This window comes from Peromyscus californicus, unplaced genomic scaffold, assembly GCF_007827085.1.
Source record: "Peromyscus californicus insignis strain IS unplaced genomic scaffold, ASM782708v3 Scaffold_5__1_contigs__length_169319896, whole genome shotgun sequence".
NCBI lineage: Eukaryota > Metazoa > Chordata > Mammalia > Rodentia > Cricetidae > Peromyscus > Peromyscus californicus.
The window spans coordinates 118651091-118667644 of record NW_026294573.1 but is presented as its reverse complement, the minus strand read 5'-3'; positions in this window follow the sequence as shown (position 1 = coordinate 118667644).

The window sequence follows — 16554 nt, the reverse complement described above, 5'->3', positions numbered from 1 at the left end:
GGTGGGAACTCACTCCAGCACTGGCAGTGTTTGCTCAGGTGTCAGGTGAAAGGTTGAGGAAGTGTGAAGAAGGTTCGATTTGATTCACTTCGTCAGGACCTTGTCTCTATAGAACTGTTTCAAATATCTGTACCTTACATCAGACATAGCCTGGAAATAAAATAAAAGAAGCACACAGTGAGAAGTCTGCTTCGAGCCTAGAAAGAAAGAAGAGAAGGAAACAAAAGTCATAGAAATACCGGAATTCGTTTTGTTTTGTTTTTTTCTTTGTCTTATTTGCCTTTTTTTCTTGATTGTGTTTTGCTTTGTATTTTTCTTTTCTTTCTGTTGTTAAATTTATTTCTTGTCTTTTGATTTGCTTGCTTTTTTTGAGAGAGAGTGTGTTAGATTGGAGTAAGGCGAGGACATAGAGTTTGGTGGGTAAGGTTGTGGGAAGGATCTGAGAGGAAACAGGGAATGGAAAAAACATGGTTAAAATACATTATATATGAAATTGAATTTTATAAAAAAATAATCTTTTTATATACCCTATGTCCAAAGAATGCATGAAAACTTTAAAATATAAAAGCAAGAACAAGAAATATTACATTTTTCTGAATAATTCAGGAAAAGGGGCAAGTTTGCAAAGCTGCATAGTGGCCTTATGAGATGCGAAGCTATCAAACTGGAATTCTGGGAAGGAAAAGCCTGGTGTCTGAATAATGGGATAAATGCCCTACCTGTCTCTCAATATGCTTGTGTGAGCCTGTCTTCTGAGGGTTGCTTCCAAAGTCAGGTAGTTGACCAGCCAAACAGATATTTTAGATGTGCACCCAAGCTTGAGATTTCATTCTCTTCATGAGTATGAACCAGTTTTCACTCAGTGGGCTTTTAATGCTCTGTGAAATTTCTGCCTCCGCAGCAGGAACCCTAAAGTCACTTAAGAGAGGGATTGAAACTGGGGGATACATAAAGCCTATTTTCATTCTGAAAATCTAGAGATCCAGTACCAAAGCTGTCCAACCAGCAGGGACTATTAATGTATTGATTGGAATTCAACCCTGCTTGACTTACTGAAGCATAGAGAGCCATGATTGTTTTACCTTACAAAATCAAATGATGTTATAATCTGATATTATAATCTTAAGAATTACATTTGAAGTAAATAGAAGAAAATATCTTCAAATTTTTAGCATAAAGTAATAAAATAACGAGAAGATAGGTATGTCAAATCGAATTTAAACATCACACAATATATCCATGTACTAGAACATTATGTCCTGCCCCTTTGATATATATTTTTATCCTTTTACATATCAGGTAACCAGGTTAATTTTATTAATTAATTAATAAACTCATCAATAGTTTATACTGTTCTCTGTTTTTTTTAAATGTTAAAATATAAAGATTTTCCCTTTAATGATACCAAGAGAACAAGATTAAACTCTTAAATAGACATTTGTTATCTTCAGATTCAGAGGTATCAATCAGATAGATGAAGGTGATAAAATCACAGCTCTACATAGTAAGTATGCAGAAAGAAATAATTGAGAAAAATCAATCTTAATACCAGAATTGCCCAAGCACAACTTCTACAAGTTTATACTAACATAAACTTTAGTATTTAACCTTTATGTCTGGCTGTTCCTTTCGTAAGATTAAGAAGAAGACTCATCTATCTAGAAATATGGCTTATTATATGATTAGACACACCTGGGTTGGAAATATTGCCCTTCATTTAGTCCCTCAGGCAAGCTGCTTAACCTCTTTAAACTTCTGTCCTTATCTGTAAAATAGGGTATTTATAGCACAAACCTCAAGATGCCATAAGAGAAATTTAACAAGAATATATTGTGCATATTAAGTGTTCACTAAAGGTTAGCCATTACTGTTAAGAGGGTCAAAACAGCCCACAAAGCTCAAGTTAGTGCTTCATTGGAATCTCCATTTGCAATAGAGTTATTATAACATTATTTCTTCTGGACTTGATGGCCTGTACCTGGAATTACCCCACTTAAAAATAGCACAAAAAATGAAATGGGATGCATGTTAAAATATCTTACTCGGGGCTAATTTTAGAAGAAAATATAAAACAATAAATTAAATATATTTTGCAATTTCAGAATTCCTAAATCATCCTGTGTAATTTTATTTCTGTTTTTAACTGCAGGAAATCCTCAGCACTATTGGCATAAAATAGAAGAATCTCTCACTATTCTAGTCATGTACATTTTTTTAAACCTGAAACTACATTATTATCATCTTCAGTACTTGTCCTGCTGAATTTATATGAGAAATATATGCTAAATGTCAACATTAGATCAATGTCGCATAGAAAGTGGCCTAGAAGACAACAAGAACTTATTTCCCAAATAGATTTAATAACTAAAATTTAGTCAAAATCAACATTTTGAAGATGATATGTTGAATTATAATTATCTACAGCATAAAATTTGAAAAATGTTCATGTATTTATACAGCATGAAACTATTACTAAGTTCAGTATAACATTAAAAATCAGGTTTTTTTGTAATGATTCTATTACTTCACAATCTGAAGTAAGTACTTATCTGTAGATGAATTTCTAAACAGTCTTATTAAATAAGAAACACAGTGGCAAATACAGAGGTAATAGCCAAAGAGATCAGAGCGAATAGCCACAACTAGCCTTAGCTTACCACCACACAGTTGCTTCCACAGAGAGAGCTTCTGTAGTTTGAGTTTTTCTGCCTGGCCCACAGTCAGGACAAATCTCTCTCACCTGCCAGTCCCACAGCTGCTCAGACCCAACTAAGTAAACATAGAGACTTATATTGGTTACAAACTGTATGGCCGTGGCAGACTTCTTGTTAACTGTTTTTACAGCTTAAATTAATCCATTTCTATAAATCTATACCTTGCCACATGCCTCGTGGCTTACCGGCATCTTCACATGCTGTTTCTCATCATGGCGGCTGGCAGTGTCTCTCCAACTCAGCCTTTTACTTTTCAGCTTTATTCTCCTCCTTGTCCCGCCTATACTTTTTGCCTAGCCAATGGCCAATCAGTGTTTTATTTATTGACCAATCAGAGCAACATATTTGTCATATAGAACATCCCACAGCACAACATATTTGCCATACAGAACATCCCACAGCAAGCTTCTTCCTGTCTAAACTGAGCTTTTATTACCTTCCTGATCTGCCTTCTCATTGGCTCTAAGCCCAGCCACATGACTTCCTCGTCACTGCCTGTCTACACAGACCTCCAGGTCTCTATGGTTGGTACTGAGATTAAAGGCTCATGTTATCACGCTTGGCTATGTCCTTGACCACACAGAGACTCTGCCTGCCATGTGATTGGATTAGGGGTGTGTGCTACCACCACCTGACTTGTGTTTATGGCTTGCTGACCTCTGATCTCTAGGTAACTTTATTTATTAACATACAAATATCACATTTCAACAAAAATAAAATATCACCACAGTTATCACTCCCATCACTGTGGGATAGTTGAGTAATTTCTCAAATTTCACAGAAATTAAACCATGTTGCATGTAATATTTATGCTTTGTTTCCTCATTGTAATTTATCCTGTGTCCTTTATGGGTATTTTGTTCTTTTCTCATGATTAGCAATATTGATTACATGCATAGAGCACATGTTTATACCCTTACCCAATGATGAATATATGGGCTGTGTCCAGTTTTGGGTTATTGAAATTGAAGATGTCATTATCACTTGTATATAAGTATTACTATGGTCATGGCTTTATTTCATTCATGTATATGTCCAGGAATGAAGCTGCTAGCCAAATGGAGGGTTTTCTTAACATTTTAAAGAAATTTTTAACTCTTTTCTAATATTTTATAAAATCAGGCAACTACACTATAGGTTGTGATATTTCTAGATTTTTCATCTCTAAAACAAGCATTCATATGGTCAGACACTTTTATTAATTTATCTTTTATATTTTTAAAATGAAATAATTATATAGTTTTTCCCATTTCCTTTGTTCCTTCCCATCCTTCCCCTATAATCCCTTGCTAAGTCTGAAATTCATGTTCTCTTTTTTTTTATTGTTCTTGCATACCTCTCTTTCTCTCTCTATGTTGTCAAACTTTTATAATTTTGGTTTTTCTAAGTTGTGTAAAACATTACGAATGTAATTAGGCTACAGTTTCTATTTTTTTTTTAGATTTTTGTTACCTTCTTTTTTTTAATTAAGAAGTTTTTGCTCATTTTACATACCAACCACAGATCCCCCTCTCATCCCTCTTCCCACTACCCCCAGCCTTCTCCCCCCCAACCCACCCCTCCTACCCTCCTCTGAAAAGTCAAGGCCTCCCATGGGGACTCAGTTGAGGCAGATCCAAGCCCCTCCCCACTGCATCAAGTCTGTGCAACGTGTCCCACCATAGGTAATGTGCTATAAAAAACTAGCTTATGCACCAGGACTAAATCCTGATCCCACTGCCAGGGGCCCCTTGAATAGACCAAGCTACACAACCGTCTCTTTTAAGTAGAGGGCCTAGTCCAATCCCATGTAGGCTCCACAGCTGTTGGTCTAAAGTTTGTGAGTTCCCACTAGCTTGGTTCAGTTGTGTCTGTAGATTTCCCCATCATAATCTTGATGTATGTCCCTTGCTCATAGAATCCCTCTTTCCTCTCTTCAATTGGACTCTATCATGGTGATAAGGAGAAATCTCTTGCTTGGGAAGTTCCCAGGAATCCACAAGGATGACCCCAGCTTAGACTACTAGCAATACTGAAGAGGGTGCCTGAGTTGGCCTACCCCATTAATCATATTGTTGAATACCCTAACTGTCATCATAGAACTGTCATCCAGTAACTGATGGGAGCAGCTGCCGAGATACATAGACAAGCACCAGGCAGAGCTCCAGGAGTCCATTCATTTTGTTAACTTCTAATGAAGAAACTTAAATGTTTTTAAATATTTAGATTATTTTGCATTGTATTTCATAGCAACATTGAGCAGAAAAAGCTGAAAGTTCCATATAACCTATCAGGTTTTTCCAGCATCAACACTCCACACTAGAAGAGTGAAATTAGTATGGTCCTCTCTGCATGAAACTAACTCCAAAATCTCACAGTTTACAATGGGGCTCACTCTTATTGGTCTACAAGTCTAGTTAGTGTTGTGAATCTGTTCAATTTAACATATCCACCTTTATGTAACAGGTGCAGAAGTTTCACTCTCTCCAAAGGTCAAAGTTCACTATGCTCCATTTGTCCATATTTGCTCTACCTTATGTCTCATAACCCCTGATCTTTTAAGGTCTCCATTGCTTGATTTTTTTTCCAGGTTGTCATAGTTAGAGTCTTGTAGTTTGCAGCCTTTTCAGACTGAAGTCTTTCACTTGATAATTTAAATTTAATTATATATATATCTATATATCTATAGATATATATATCTTGGAATGGCCTAATAGCGCCTGTCAGTTCAGCACTGGATCTCATTGTCTACACATAATTGGCTTTATGTATCTATTCACTGTCTGAATAATAACTTGGTTGCTTGTAAGTATTTACAACCATAAATGTTCAGAAGGAGTTTCAGGTATTTTTATAATGAATGACTAGTTATATTAAATATTAATTAAGCATTTTCTAGATGTCTTTTACTTTTAAAATGTTTTTTGCCTTCTTTTGAAGGTTTTCTTGAGGTACCACATATTAACGAAATTGGTCATTTTAGCTGTATTGTTAATTAAAACAGGGTTGTACATTGATTGTGAGGGCACAGTTCTTATATTTTTATTTATCCCAAAAGTTTACTCAAACCAGGCTATAGCCAGTATATGTAGTCCCAAGATGCCATCCCTAATGGTCCTAATGGTTGACTTCATGTCTCTATCATTTTTTTTTGGCTATTATCTTCATATGAATTCATTATAAACTGTGTAATATTTTATATATTATTTCTTTTTCTTATAATAATACATTTTTGCCTTATAAATTTATGGAATGTTGCCTCTTTATGTTACTGAGAAGTGTTTTATGGTATATCATATTATATATTCATTTATTCATTTACCAGTTAGTTTCCTGAATGAATTGATTAAAATTTTGGCTAATTTGAATAAGAAAGCTATGTAAATTCACAAAAATGTATTTTGTGGAGATATGACTTTAATTATATTGAGTAAATATAAATAGTTGGTTGTGGTGGTTTGAAAGAATGTGCCCCTAAAAGGGGTGGCACTGTTAGAAAGTATGGCCTTGTTGGAGTAGGTGTGGTATTGTTGGAGGAAGTGTGTCACTGTAGAGACAAACTTTGAGATCTCATATATGCTCAAGCTATGCACAATATCTCAGACCACTTCCTGTGTCTGTGAGGCAAGAAGTAGAACTCTCAGGTTTCTCTCCAGCACCATGTCTGCCTGCACATCCCACCATGATGATAATGGATGAAACCCCTGAAACTCAAAGTCACTCCAGTTAAATGTTTTCCTTTACAAGAGTTGCCATGGTCATGGTGTTTCTTCACAGCTATAAAACCTTTAACTAATAAAGAAGTTGGTACCAGTAATTGGGGTATTACTGTGAAAGCCTACACCATGTTTTTATTTGGAGTAATATGGACTTGTGGATTTGGGGTATTTTAAGCACTGCTTAATGAACCATACTAGTATGAGCTTGGATGTGTTGCTCAGAGTTATCTTAATTGTGGGGGCCTGGTTTCAGAGCAGAAGAATATAAACATAGGCCTGGATATACTTTTTGCAATATTTTGGTAAAGAACATGGCTGCTTTTTGCTCTTGTCTGAAGAGTCTATCTAAGGCTAAAAGTGAAATGTTTTGAATTAATTCCATTGTCAGAGGATATCTCAAAACAACCTAGTGTAGACTTTGTCAAGTGGTTATTAGTGGTAATTCTAATGAAGTTTTATTATGAAAAGGAACAAGCAGAGCAGGGTAAATTACAAAGTGTAAAATTCAAGGAGAAAAGGAACACCAGAAGGTGGAATGGAGCTAAGTCATGTGTCAAAGAAATAAATTAAGAAATGGAATAATGGAGTGGTGACTTCAGATCAGGATCCCACCCAGCTAAGTTTCTATTGTAAAAAAGAATTAAAGAAAAGCTTAGAGATGGGTGTGATGGTGTTCATCTTTAATCCTAGCACTCTGAAGGCAGAGGATAGAGGATCTCTGACTTTGAGGCAAGCCTGATCTACAGAGCAAATAAGGCCAAGTTTAGGCAGTGAAGATAAACATTGAAAGCGGAAAACCAGTGAAGATGTAATTGATCAAGGCAGCCATGATCAATTGGTCCCAGAAAGCAGCTTTGGCAGTTTTGACCAAATGATTCTGACTTTAAAGAATCTAGAAGGTAGTTATGGAATTTGCCTCTGTGACTACATAAATCCACTTAGGCCAGGCATGTGTCCTTGAATGGAGGCCTAGAGAGGCCATTAAGTGAAGCTGTGAAGATGAGGCCTGGATTGTCTTGGAGACCTCAAAATGTTGGTGATTCCAGAGCTGTGGGATACCTGTAGAGAAGAGCTGCTAACAGGGAGTGGAACCAGCCCAAGAGATTCAGAGTTTGGAGTTTGGCCAGCTTGTTTTTGGTCTTTCTTTGGTTCAATATTTCCTTACTATGCTTGCTCCCTTCCCTGCATTTAGGATTGGTAAAATGTGTACTGTGCCATTATATTTTGGAAGTATGTGATATGCTTTTTTATTTTTATTTTATAGGGAATTGCAATTAAGAGATTACATGAATCTCAGAAGAGACTTTGAACTTTGAAATTTAAATGAGTTTCAGAATGTTATAGACTATGAGACTTTTGAAACTGGACTGAATGCATTTTGCATTATGATATGGCTGGAAGCCTTTGGAGGCCAGCAAGTGGAGTGTGTGGTTTGAAAGAAAATGTTCCCCAAAGGGAGTGACACAATTAACAGGTGTGGCCTTGTTGGAGTAGGTATCATTGGAGGAAATGTGTCACTGTGGCCGCAGGCTTTGAGATCTCACATATGTTCAAGCCATGTCCAGGGTCTCAGATCACTTCTGGCTTCCTGTGAGTCAAGATGTAGAACTCTCAGCTTCCTCTCTATCACTGTGTCTGACTGCGTGCCACCATGTCCCACCATGATGATAACGGACTGAACCGCTGAACTGTAAACCACCTAATTTAATGTTTTTCTTTATAATAGTTGTCATGGTCATGGTGTCTCTTCACAGCTATATAAATCATAGAAAAGATACTGGTAATGGATTCTAATATTTTGTACAAAGTCTTTGTTTAACCTTAACAAATTGCCAAACTGCTACCTAATGAACTATCACTTTCCACAAACCTAAATGTGCTCAAGTGAGTCACATTCTCTACCTCCTGAACATTTCATGCCAACAGTTTATACAATTCTCCTCATTCTTAAGCAGTAATGTTATTATCTCATTAGAATTATAATGACCAAAAGTTTTAAGCCCTAAGTCATATTCTTGTTAGCATTCTGCACATATTATTTTATTAAATGTCTCTTTAAATTGTTTGTCAAAATTATAGCCACTTCACAGTGCTGTATATGACATTTAATTTTCTTTCCCATAAAACATAAATATGTATTTTTTATTAATTTACTATAAGAACTAATTTTTGTTATATTGTCATAATTTTCCCCATCATTTTCTAAATCATTAAAATACATATATTTAATTTTAATATATTTTAATGTACTTGAGAATGTGTTTTGGAAAACATTTTGAATGTGATTAGACACAGTGTCCTGCAGTTTATCCAATATTTGCTAGTATTGTTCAGAATGTCTGTATTCCTACTGAGTTTCTTCCTTATTGTTTTCTAAGGTATTGAGGAGAATATTGGTCCCTTCAGTAATCTGCACTGCCTAGTTGTCTATGCCCCTTGGTCAGTTATTGAATAATTTGGGTTAGGATTTGTTAAGAGAATGTATTCCATACTGATAATCTGAAATACAGTTCTTTTAATTATAGTGAAATAGCCTTCTCTTTTGCTATTCATCTATCTTTTCTATAATATGCATATTACACTGATAAATCCACTTCAGATTTTTAAGAATTTTTTATCCCTTTAAATGATTTTGCTTTCAGCACTTCATGTCATGGAATTTAGCTCATGTCTCCTGTGGAGAATACCTTGTTGTTTCTTTCCTTTATGCATTTGATCATTCTCTTTCTCTTGAGTAGCATGTGTAGTCCATTAATTTTCAAAATTAGTACATGATTTGGAATTGTGTCTCTTTTATGTTTTCTATGTTCCCCATCATTGTCCTTTCATTCTCTTCTTTCTCATGCTGTGTTTAGCAAATTTAAAGAAATTGATGACTGTAATTACTCTACAAAGTTGAATACATTTATTGAACACAGATTATACATCGGTAAAGCTCTAAAGAGTTTTAAAACTCATTCATTATCTATAGCATATAATTATTTTCACTTATTCATTGCTTAACTATCCTAATAACCATTCGTATGTTTATTTCTTCCAGTGAGTATTATGCTATGTTAAAAACAATTGAATTTCTAAAAATCTTGTCATTCAGTCTTTGTGTTTTCTGTTGAGATTAGGGTTGCATTTCTTTTGTGCTGGTTCACTAATGTATAATGGATTTTTAGCACTTATGCTAATTCAGAATATTTTTTAACAATGCTGACTCAATGGTTGTTTTGTGGGTGTAGGTTGACATCATTATATTTCTTTGTAGTTTTGTGGTTGGGGTGATATTTTAGACATTTTAGATATTTCTTCAAACTCTGGATCGGTGTCTAAGAAAAAACCTTACAGTTCTCTTTTCAGTCTGTTTGGTATGAAAAAAAAATCATTTGGATTAGATAGCTTCTATAATTATAGCCTCTCTTACATACTTTTTGAATTCAATGGCAGTTAAAATATTATATGATTTAGATTTATTTACCATGACAATTAATATTCTATTTTATTTTCATTTAGTCTGGTACTATTTAGCTAGCTATCAAAGCTTATTTAAGCATGTTCAGAGTTGTATCTATATAGTCAGGCTCTGACATGAACCCAGGAACTAGGGAACAACCTTACGAAATCTTTTTCTTGAATCTCAGTGCATTTCAATCCTCCTCTTCATTTTAGGTTTCACAGAAGCGTCATTTGCTTGGGCCTCTGGCTTAATAGTTATGATTTCCTCACAAAGTTTTCAACTCTTTTGTGAAATATACCCAGTAAAGTTAAAGTAGAGCTTCCTTCATTGGGAATTGAATTTGACTCTTTCCTAATCCAAACTGGATCAGTATTGTCATTTTTATAATAAAAATTCCCTCACTGTAAACCCTAGAGGAAAATTGATTATATTTTGCTAAGAATTACCTAATTTAACTTAAGTGTCTTTCTTATCATAAGGTACTAATGTAAACAGAATTTTGACATATTTTTATCTTGTAATTTCATTACCAAAGTGAAAGTGGACTAACACAGTAGAACAAACAGCATATTTTCTGGTTAGGAGAAGAAACAAAATGGTATTTCCAAGATACAGAAGGGAACAGTTTGGGCAACATCCATATATAATGAACAATTCCCTTCTTAATGTCAGTTTCTTTGTCTAAACCCATACTCAGATAATAATGACTTAAGTCAAGGTGAAGTTACAGAGTAAAATTTGATGGTAAGTATGTGTTGAGAAAAGAAAAATGAGTCAAAATGCTAGGTACTAGAATGTCAACCACTGTACCATATTGTGATAACTAGAAATTACTGGTTTTTAAACTTATATCAAAAATTCACATCTTTCCAACATCTAGTGATATAATTCCTCAAGTATTTATAAAATTTTCTTCCATAGCATTAGCCTAATGAGCAGTCAAGAAAATTATGAGTAAATTAAAATTAAGTCTTAGTGTTTAAATTTCACAGATTTAGAAAGGATATTATTAGTGCATGTGCAAAAATCATACTAAACAAAACTATTTAATTTTGTTGAGCCTAGTATTTTCCATTCATAGACTAAAATGTTTTTTGTCAGCTAATAGTCAATAAATTTAAAGAAACGAATGTTTCTTAGAATACACTTGGAAATTACTATTCTTTTGCAATTGAGAAGTTTTTATCATTAATGATTTTTATAATATTTGAGCAACATAAGTCTACAGACAAATAATAGAAAGGACAAGATATCCCAGGTCAGCAGGCAGGCAGAGTACACCAACAGGATTTGTTGTGCCTTTGAAGGATTCATCAGGAACACTCACACTGGAGAGGGACACCAGCTTTACTCAATCCTACAATTTAAAAGATCATAACACCAGTAGCACAGACACTGAAAGAAACAATCAATCAATGGAACCTCTTGAAACTGAGAAGCTTTTGTAGAGCAAAGAACATGATCAACAAGACAAAGCAACAGCCCACAGAATGGGAAGAGATCTTCACCAACACCTCATCTGACAGAGGGCTGATATCCAAAATATATAAAGAACTCAAGAAATTAGACATCAAAATGCTCAATACTCCAATTAAGAAATGGGCTATAGAACTAAACAGAGAATTCTCAACAGAGGAAGCTCAAATGGCTGAAAGACAATTAAAGAATTGTTCAACATCCCTAGTCATCAGGGAAATGCAAATCAAAATGACTCTTAGTTATCACCTTACACCTGTCAGAATGGCTAAGATCAAAAACACTGAAGACAGCTTATGCTGGAGAGGATGTGGAGCGAGGGGAACTCTCCTGCAATGTTGGTGGGAATGCAAGCTTGTACAACCACTTTGGAAATCAATATGGCACTTTCTTAGAAAATTGGGAATCAATCTCCCCTAAGACCCAGCTATACCACTCTTGGGCATATTCCCAACGAATGCTCAATCATACCACAAGGGCACATGCTCAGCTATGTTCATAGCAGCGTTATTTGTAATAGTCAGAACCTGGAAACAACCTAGATGCCCTTCAACTGAAGAATAGATAAATAAAATGTGGTACACATACACAATGGAGTACTACTCAGCAGAGAAAAACAATGACATCATGAGGTTTGCAGGCAAATTGATGGATCTAGAAAAAATCAGCCTGAGTGAGGTAATCCAGACTTAGAAAGACAATCCATACATGGTATGTACTCACTCATAGGAGGATACTAGATATAAAACAAAAGATAAATAGACTGCTACTCACAACTCCAGGGAGGTTACCTAGAAAACAGGACCCAAAGAAAGACACAGGGATCGTCCAATGACAGGGAATCTGTCATGAGATCTACATGAGCAAACTGGACATGAGTGGGGGTAATGAAGGGCAAGGGTGGAGGGAAAGAGAGCTTAGGGGAGAGGGAGATCGCACCTGGATCAAGAACAGAGAGGGAGAACAAGGAAAAAGAGACCATTATAAATGAAGACCCTATGGGAATAGGAAGAAACAAAGTGCTAGAGAGGTCCCCAGAAATCCATAAAGATACCTCCACAATAGACTACTGGCAATTGTCGAGAGAAAGCCCGAACTGATCTACTCTGGTGATCGGATGGCCAAACCCCCTGACTGTTGTGCTAGAACTCTCATCCAATGACTGATGGAAGCAGATGCAGAGATCCATGGCCAGGCCCCAGGTGGAGCTCCAGGAGTCCAATCAGCAAGAAAGAAGAGGGATTGTTTGAGCGAGAATTGTTGAGACCATGATTGGAAAAAGCACAGGGACAAATAGCCAAACTAGTGGAAACACATGAACTATGAACCAACAGCTGAGGAGCCCCAGCTGGATCAGGCCCTGTGGATAAGTGAGACAGTTGATTAACTTGAAGGGTTTGGGAGGCCCTCAGGCAATGGAACTGGGACCTGTCCTTAGTACATGAGCTGGCTGTTTGGAACCTGGGGTCTATGCAGGGACACTTTACTCAGCCTGGGTAAAGGGAGGAGGGGACTGGACCTGCCTGAATTGAATCTACCAGGCTGAGCTGAATCCCCAGGGGAGTCTTTGCCCTGGAGGAAATGGGAATGGGGAGTGGGCTGGGGGGAGTGATGGGGGGGCTGGAGGAGGGTGGACAGGGGAATCTGTGGCTGATATGTAAAATTAAATTAAATTATAAAATAAATTTTAAAAAATGATGGAAAAAAAAGATTTCACATTCTGGAAAACCCTCCAAATGTACACCCAAAATAGCCCTAAGTTAACTACCCAGGTAAACCACAGCACATTCACATTTATAGAACTTTATATATCACAGATAAAATCATAGTAAAACACAATGAATCAGCTTAGTATGATAAAATTTCTGCCTTAACTATACTCTTCTCACCAAAATGATTATTTCAATATCTGTACACAATTATTATCTAAATAACAGATTACTTGGGTTTCACAAATTATTTGCAAATATACTTCTATGTTCCCAAATATTACCTAAGTTACTATGTTGCTCCTAGCTGGCCTCTCTTGGTGCCTGTTTCCATTCTGTCAGAACGTTTTAGCCTTTGCCTTTTGTGTCTGATACTCATGAACAATGTATATGGGGTAGAATTTCACAGTTCATAGTGGGTGATCATTCCTCTCTCACTTTTATTTGGTGTCCATATTATTTCTTCCAATTGTGACTTGGAGCTCCTTCAGCACTAAGAAGAAATTCTGTCTGGTATCAGTTAGTATTCTCAGTGTTGTATATATGTATTTAATCATTCCTCTTTCTATGTAGCTATTAATGTTTGACCTATTTTTGACTTGTGAAAAGTTTACCCAAATGTAGCCAAAGGTGTTAGTTAACAAGAAAAACCTATGCTCTGTTAGTTAATAAAGACAACCATTGTGTTTTTTTATAACAGCATTGCAGCAGACAGCTTTAGCCCCTTTTGCTGACATTGTATCGCACCAGTATTTCAATCTGCAGCAATTGATATAGCAATAAAAATACTTTGTCTGTTACATTGGAGGTGACAAACTCTGCTTAAGCTGTTCTTTGGAATTTGTGCATAATAATGGGTACATCAACATTAAATAAGTATTATAACTGTTTTAGATATTATTATCAAGCAGGAAAGTCTTAATCACCTCCCACAAATAAAGGGGGTAGAAACCATTTTTCCCAAATACCCACTTTACCATTTGTTACTCAAACATTATTTTCTAAATTACTACTATATAAATACACAAATCAGTAAGACTCACCAAGAAACTAAATAGTAGCTTTTATAAAAATAGTTTTCAAGTGTTGGGCAACTTTTACAGTGGAAATACAACTTGACTTATTAGAGGAAAATTTAATGAGTAATTAATCAAGACAATGTTATGTTTTATGTCCAATTACTTTAGGCTAAACATTATTGCCTTGTTTCTTTTAAACTTGTTTCATCAGTAAGATGATACTTTACAGAAAGTGTCATTCTCTATAGCAAAAGTAGTTATCTCATGTACAAGGATCATTTGAACATCATTTTTACCCAATTAAAAGGTTTAACCATGACAAATTGTTAGTTTTTTTTCTAAAATCTGGTTGCTGAATAATACCACTATTTTAGAGGTAAAGATATTAATTGAGTTTAAATCAGAAGTAGAAATTAATTTTCATGAACTAACCTTATTATAACCACTGTTCATATAATTTAATAATATACTGCCTCCATTTGGGGAGCAAAAAGGACACATCAGCAGTTATGTTTTGTATTTAGAATGATCATATCAAATCTATAGCAGTGTGCTATCTGTAATTTTATCCAAGAATTTGTGTGACAGAAAGTTAACAAGGCAACTTAAAAGATGATTACAATAAGTATAATCAGTGTTACTTTTAGTCTTTAATTTTAGCTGAAGTTACCAGTAAAATAAGTTTGTATTCTTTGATTGTGCCTGTTAGATTTTTGCCAACTCAACACAAATAGTCACCCAGGAAGAGAAAAACTCAACTAATGAAATGCCTCCATCACATTGTCCTGTAGACAACTCTGTGGCATGCCATCTTGATAATGATTGATGGGCAAATGCCCAGAACTCTGTGGACAGTATTACTCCTACACAGATGGTCCTGGATGATGTAGAAGTAGGCTGAGTAAGCCATTAGGAGCATGAAATTGAGCTGTACCACTCTATAGCTTCTGCATCAGCTCCTACCTCTAGGTTGCCACCTTGAGTTCCTGTCCTGACTTCCCTCTGCTACTGACTATGATCTAGAATTGTAATATAAATAAACACTTCTCATCTCAAGTTGCTTTTGGTCATGGTATTTATCACAGCAACAGAAAGCAAACTAAGATAATGATAAAGAAATTTACTTAAGAATTATTCTTATTCTGGAATCAACACTCCACACAACCTCAGAAACACACACAGCAATTTACTTTTTTCGTGAAGATTTGTGTTATAAAGCACAATGTCTTCTATAATTATTAAAGCTAGAAAGCCCAACTATGTAGTTGGAAGCTTTCTCCAGTCCCACCTGGGCCCACAGCTGCTCAGACCCAAATAAACACACAGAGGCTTATATTATTTTCAAAATATATGTCCCAATGGCTCAGGCTTCTCACTTGCTAGCTCTTACATCTTAAATTAACCCATTTCTATAAATCTATACTTTGCCATGTGGCTTGTGGCTTAATGGTACTTTACATGTTGCTTCTTCTGGTGGCTGCTAGCAGCGTCTCCCCAGCTCTGCCTTTCTCTTTACTCTCTCTCTAGTTGGAATGTCCTGCCTTACCTTATTCTGCCTCACCATTGGCCAAACAGCTTTATTTATCCACCCATCAGAGCAACACCTATTCATGGCATACAGAAAGACATTCCACAGCACCACTCCAAAACAAAAAGAATGTATGGTACAAAATGTCATTAGCACTGACAAAAGGCATTGTCCCTAAAAGAAATTTCAAAATTTCTTGGGAAAGCTAATGCTTGTTTTCAAGATAATTTTGATCTGTTGCTCTTCAAATGCTGGTGGTGGAAAATATTTTCCTTAAATAAGCTAACTATTAGGAATTCTTAATTCAATCTGAAAAATATTTTCTTTGATATCCAAATAATATGTGATCAAATAACAGAAGAGTATAAGCTAGTCAGTGTGACCCATATAAAGACTCATTAAATGCATTGTTGATGAGTAAAGTAACCACTACAAAATAATTATGGAAGCTCATTCACCCAGGATAGCTGAAGTATTATTCTCTATGGCCTTGAATACAAATTTTCATAGCTCTCTCTGTCTACACTCCTGGTAACCACTATACTATTCCAAACTTTATAATCTCAAGCTTTTCACAATTCAAATGTAAGTGAGGTGATGCAGTGATTTTGTTTTTATGTGTTTGCTCTATATCACTTACCACAGTGCCTTCCAGGTCTAAGCATGTTGTTGGAAAATGACAGAAACTTTCCCTCTATGGTAATGCTGAACACCATTCCAGTTTGTGTGTGTGTGTGTGGGGTGGGTGTATTTAGCCCTGGTAGCCATCTGTGGGTAGATTTTCACACATCTCAACTATTGCTAGCAATGGGGCAATATAATTGCATATTTCAAAATGCTTAAGAGTATATATTACACACTTTAGTCACAAAAATTATGTGAGGTGATATATTTGATAACTATCCTGATTTAATCATTTGCATAGTAGATATATATATTAAAACATCACATTTTTAGAAACATGT